The sequence below is a fragment of the Pinus tabuliformis genome, chromosome 4_1 (assembly GCF_031772625.1).
Source record: "Pinus tabuliformis cultivar Carrire ecotype Pingquan chromosome 4_1, CPIR1, whole genome shotgun sequence".
NCBI lineage: Eukaryota > Viridiplantae > Streptophyta > Pinopsida > Pinales > Pinaceae > Pinus > Pinus tabuliformis.
In genome coordinates, this window is record NC_142303.1 from 19,557,783 (window position 1) to 19,564,420 (window position 6,638).

Genomic DNA, 6,638 nt, shown 5'->3' on the forward strand with positions numbered 1-6,638 from the left:
CTGAGTCTATAAGTTCGAGTCTTGGGTGGTAGTAGTAGGAGAGGCTCTGTAGCTGAGTGCGCAAAGGCCTAGTAGAGTCCGTAGCTGTGTGCGCAGACCCCTACAGCTGAGTGCACAGAGCGGAGTTGGGATTGTAATGGAGCAAAAGTTAATAAAAGATAAGCTAATTCTGGAATATTGTGTATCTACTTGTAGATCTGTGTGTTTACACTTCTGTTATATTCTTATGCATCTCTTTACAGTTTATGATTGCACGCACTTGTTATGAATGTTGAATGATTAGTAGGAATATTGGGCCCACAAAATTAAGTCATATATATAATAATAACACAGAAGGGATAAAGGATCTAAACAGTGCCTCTTCGTGCTCTTTACAAAGCTATGCAAAGGTCAGATAGCTGCGCGGAGTAGTGTGAGCGCGCAAGATCGGTTCTTGAACTTCCCAGACTTGATCAAAACATCCCTAGGGTGCAGAAACCTAGTTCCACCACCCTCCCATATTACCTCAGGTGAGACCTCAGTCCGCGCTTCGCGGACTGTTGCCAAAGGGGCTGGTAGTTTCGGGATTTGTTTAACTAAAACACTTATGAACCTGGGTCAGGCCCCAACAAGCCAACAACAGCAAAGGGTTGAAATGATCAGTTATTGTTGATGTCTAGATTGTGTTGAAGACAGAAGAAGGCATTCCAGAGATAGTTAGGAGGATTTTGAGGGAGTTGGTGCAAGCTAGAGCAAGATCGCTCAAAGCGCTGATTGAAGGAGTTGAGTCCAGAGAAGCCTAGATTTGTCATCAGAGTGAGGACAGCTAGCGGGATAATATGGCATTCTAAACCCATAGGTTCAGTGTAAACCAATGGAGTTGAGCGTGGATCTTGTAAAAAATTTCTTGCCATAATCACAAAGAGCCTAGTCAAGTTGACTAGAGCTCAAGGAGACGTAGCCCAAGAGTTTTGGGTGAACTCCAAATTAATATTGTTGTTATGTGTGTTGTTTTATTGTAGCATCTTGCTGCTATGCGTGTGTTGCTTATTTGTTGCTTTACTTACTATCATATGTATTTTATACCAGCATAAGCAAGTGAACTTACAACACATAATGGTTTTAAAACAAATATAAGCATACACCTATTTTCAAGCACATTAGTAATTCCACATTTGGTTAATCACTAGATCTTGGGAATATTTAAGCTTTGGAAGTGGGAGAGGTTCTTGTAAGCTCACAAGAAGCCTTTAGTGCCCCATTTTCAGATCAGGTGGTATCAGAGCCAAGTTTGGTTAGCCCCACCTTCAAAGAAGGTTATATCAGAATGCTTGATTGACAAAGCAAAGATTGTTTGTCTGAAAGGTGTTTAAAGAGTCAGAGGTTGATTGTATGCTTGTTTGCAGACTGACTATTGTTTGAGTTTGCAGAGATGAAGGGAAACCTATTGATAGCTCAGTCCAGGAAGGACAAGAAGGAAGAAGGGCTGAAGGCATTCTTCTATTCCAAAGGACCTCAAGGCAATCCTTGAAGCACAAGAGGTTTGTTGCAAAAGGTTGCTCAATAAGCTCTTTATTAATCTTGTTTGAAGTTCTTTTGTTCATTGGCATAATGACCACTTCTACAAGTGAGTCCTAAAATTCTTCTTTCTTCACGAAAGTCTTTGATGAAGACATGAAGCAAGACTTGGCCACCATGATGGATATGGTGATAGAAATATATGAGGATGGAAGGAAGAGCAGCATACTTAGAGAGCAGTTGCATTCCGTGGAGGAAGAGAAGAAGATGCTTTCTAAAAAATTGTAGGAAATGGAGAGGCAACTTCATATTGCAAATATGAACCTGAAAAGGATGCATGAGTTGGAGTCATAGCTCCTTGTTGCCAAAGAAGCCTTGGTCAAGTATCAGCTTGAAGAAGAGGTAAACCATTCCAGTTTTTCTTCAAATTATTCTAAGAATTCTTATATTGGTTCTTTTGAAAATCATACTGTAGGTTTTAACCCTGTACAGAAATTACCTACATACAAATTCTTAAACAAAGAAAATAAACAATGTGAGAGCATAACCCATAAAACACATATGCACAGAGATTTTTCCCTGGATCCCAAAACCGGGACTACCAGCTTGATTTTTCATTATGTTCCTTTCAATGTTACAATACATATTTATACATGCCGAAGCATCCAATACCATGGACCAAAAACCATCGCGTCCAATACCATGGAGCGAAAACCATCGCGTCCAAAAAACATGTGCGAAAGCGCAAAACCATAGGTGGGTCCGCCCAACCTAACATATGGTCCAAAACCAAAATTTACCAGGGCGCTGCCCTGGACCCCATAAAGTGGGGTTACGGGTGCCCTTCAAACCCCCTATTAACTACGTGGAAAGAATATAACACAACCCAACAATCTCCCACTTGTTGTTTTCTTTCCACAGGGGGCCATAGGAGAGCTTAGTCATTTTTTTAGCCCTGAGATTCCCATTGCTTCTCTACACCAAGAGAAATTCTCAGAGCTCACAGATTTTGTCAATGCATCTGCAGTATTCTTCAAAGTGTCCACCTTTACCAGCAACACATTTCTGTCTTCTATCATATCCCTCACAAAGTGATATTGAACATCAATGTGCTTTGTCTTTGAATGATAAGCAGGGTTCTTTGCCAAGAAAATTGCACTTTGGTTGTCACAGTCTATTCTTATAGCTCCCTGTACTAACCCCATACTTGAACACAATCTTTGCAACCAAACTGCTTCCTTGCTTGCATGAGTAGCTGCCATGTATTCTGCCTCTGTAATTGATAGTGCCACTACAGATTGTTTCTTACTCATCGAACTGACTGCACCTCCAAATAGGTTAAACACATACCCACTTGTAGATCTTCTTTGATCCAGATCTCCAGCCCAGTCTGCATCAACAAAGCCATGAATATCCAACACTCTATCCAATCCTGGTCTTCCTTGGTAGCACAAACCATAATCACTAGTGCCACGCAAATACCTGAAAACCCGCTTCGTTGCTGTCCAGTGCTCCTTCCCAGGTTTTGACATAAACCTGCTCAATACTCCCACTGCATGTGCAATGTCTGGTCTAGTACAGACCATTTCATACATCAAGCTACCCACTGCACTTGCATATGGAACACGGGACATGTCCTCTTCCTCTTCTTGTGTCTTGGGACACTGTTCAGCAGATAACCTCACACCTACAGGAATAGGAACCTTCACCGGTTTACTATCCTGCATATTAAACCTCTGGAGTATTGTCTCGACATACTTCCTATGGTTTAACCAGAGCTTCCTCTTTGACCGATCTCTTTTAATTTCCATGCCCAAAATATAGTTTGCAGCACCAAGATCTTTCATGTCGAATTTGGAGGACAATTGGGTCTTCAAATCCTGGATAATTTCTTTGTCATTTCCAACCAGCAACATATCATCCACATACAAGAACAGATAAATAATATGGTCACCAATTAATTTAAAATACACACAATGATCTGCTTTGCTTCTGGTGAAGCCAAGTCCCCATATAAATGTATCAAATTTCTAATACCACATCCTTGGTGACTGTTTTAACCCATACAGAGACTTCTTTAACTTGCATACTAGTTCTTTCTTACCCTTCACCGCAAAGCCTTCAGGTTGCTTCATGTAGATTTCCTCTTCCAAATACCCGTGAAGAAATGTTGTCTTCACATCCATCTGTTCTACCTCAAAATCAAAAGCAGCAACAACAGATAAAAGTAATTTAATAGAAGTTACCTTGGCAACAGGCAAAAAAATATCACCAAAATCAATTCCCGACACCTGGGAATAACCTTTTGCTACCAACCGAGCTTTGTATTTCTCCACCTTTCCTTCTGCATTTGTCTTCTTCTTGAACACCCATTTGCTGCCAATGTGTTTCCTTCCAGCCGGCAACTCCACCAGATCCCAAGCCTCATTTTTGTGCAAAGATGCCATTTCATCGACCATGGCCTCTTTCGAGAGTTTTCCATCCTTTGAATCCACTGCTTCCTTCACAGTTCTGGGATCATTATCAGTAACAGACAAAGCAAAATTTGAATTGAAAGCAGATGGACTATACCTTTCTGGCTACCTTCTTTCTCGAACTGATCTTCTCACATCTGGAGTTTGTGGCTCTTCATCTTCTGATTCCTCCTCTGTTGTAGAGTCTGATTCTTCCTCCTTTGGATGAAACTCTATCTTCTCAGGTTCCTTTGGTTGGAATTCATGTTGAATAACCTCTTTTACCTCTTTGAACAACACATCTCGGCTGTACACAACCTTCCGTGTGACTGGGTTCCAAAGCTTATAACCCTTTAAACCATCCTTATACCCAATAAAGATGCACTTTTCAGATTTACTATCCAACTTGGTTCGTTTCTCCTTTGGAACATGTACATATGCATCACATCCAAATACCCTTGGATGTGAAAGAGAGGGTTTCTTACCAGTCCATACTTCTTGTGGAGTCTTATCCTCCAACGCTGATGAAGGTGATCTATTGATCAGGTAACATGCAGTATCCACCGCCTCTACCCAGAATTCCTGTCCTAACCCGGCACCACTGAGCATGCTTCTTGCCCTTTCCATCAACGTCTTGTTCATTCTTTCTGCGACTCCATTTTGCTGAGGTGTATATGGAGTAGTCTTCTGCCGTGCTATACCACACTTCTTACAAAATTCTTCAAATTCCTTGCTACAAAATTCTCCACCATTATCTGTCCTCGGCACCTTTATCTTCTTCTCTGTCTGATTTTCCACCAGAGCCTTAAATTCTTTAAACCTGTCAAAGACTTCAGATTTCTTCTAAAGAAAATATATCCATGTATTCCTTGAGAATTCATCTATGAATGATACATATTACACAGACTTACCCAGTGATGGAACGTTCACAGGTCCAAACACATCACTGTGCACAAGCTCTAATATCTGTTTCATCCTCTTACCACCAGAGGGGAAACTCACCCGATTCTGCTTCCCATATACACAATTTTCACAGAAATCAAAATCCAGAGAGCTATTATTCATACCTTCTACCATACCTTTACCATGAAGTATTTGAAGGCCCTTCTCTCCAATATGTCCAAGCCTTTGATGCCACAACATGGTCTTCTCTCCAGAGACCACTAGATTCTCTACTCCATTTTCAGGAACCATAGAACTATTGCACCCATCAACAACAGTGCTACCTTGCAGCTTGTACAGAGTTCCAATCCGAACTCCCCGCATTAATATCAGTGCTCCTCGAACCATGTTGCAGGTATCTTTCTCGAACACCGTCTTTACACCTGCGTCATCCAACTTGATTACAGAAATTAGATTTCTTGCCAATGCAGGAATATGTAGAACACCCGAAAGTGTTCTAACCCTTCCACCTTGCAACTTCAACTTTACTTTTCCCCGACCAATGATTCTAGCCTTCCTATCATCTCCTAAGAAGACATCACCACCATCGTATTTCTCATACTCACAGAACCACTCTCTATGGGGAGTAAAGTGAAAGGATGCACCTGAGTCAATCAACCATGCCTCATGATCTACATGTGTACTTGAAGAAGCCAAGTACACATCCCCACCTTCATCTGAGGTGGTTTTCAACCTCTGCAGAAGGAGCATCATCAGATCCCTTTCCTTTATCAGGAGCTTTAGATTTACAATCCCTTCTGAAGTGCCCTTCCTTTCCACATTTCCAGCACACCACCTTTGTAGGTTTTCCTGGAGATTTAGATCTCCCTCTAGATTTAGATCTCCCACTCGATGACTTATTTTTGTTTCTGTTCTGGGACCGTCCTCGTACAGACAAGGCATCACCATTCTGGTTGTCCATATTTTTCCATCTCATCTCCTCCATCAACAAGGCTGAGACTATTTCATCAAACTGCAAAGTAGTTGCATTGGTACCTATTGCAATAACTAGACTATCCCACGAATCTGGTAGAGAACACAACAGACTGATGCACTTATCTTCATCTGAAATTTTAATATATACAGATAATAACTGACTTACCACAGTATTAAACGCATTCAGATGCTCTGTCACCAAGTCTCCATCTTTCATCCTCAGGTTATACAGGTTTTTCCGCAGGAACAGTTTATTCACCAGAGACTTAGATTGGTACAAAGTCCCTAACTTGACCCACAAAGCCTTTGCCGTAGCTTCCCCTGATACATTCAGCAATACTGAATCCGAGACACACAATCGTATTGTGCTCTTTGCCTTCCGATCCAACTTCTTCCATTCTTCATCGGTCACTCCCGATGGTTTAGTACTCGGATCTACTGCGATCCACTGATCTTTATCTACCAACAGATCCTCCATCTTGAGTTTCCACAACTCAAAATTCTAACCATTGAACTTCTCAATCTCTATCTTTCCACTGCTCGCCATCTTCTTTCACCACCAGAATCGATCTCGCAGATCTCCCACTGAACAGGGTCTACCACAGGCCCGAGCGAAACCCCTCAGCAACAAAGGCGTCCCCTTGAAGCCAAAACAGCTCTGATACCAAATGTAGGTTTTAACCCTGTACAGAAATTACCTGCATACGAATTCTTAAACAAAGAAAATAAACAATGCGAGAGCATAACCCATAAAACACATATGCACAGAGATTTTTCCCTGGATCCCAAAACCGGGACTACCAGCTTGAT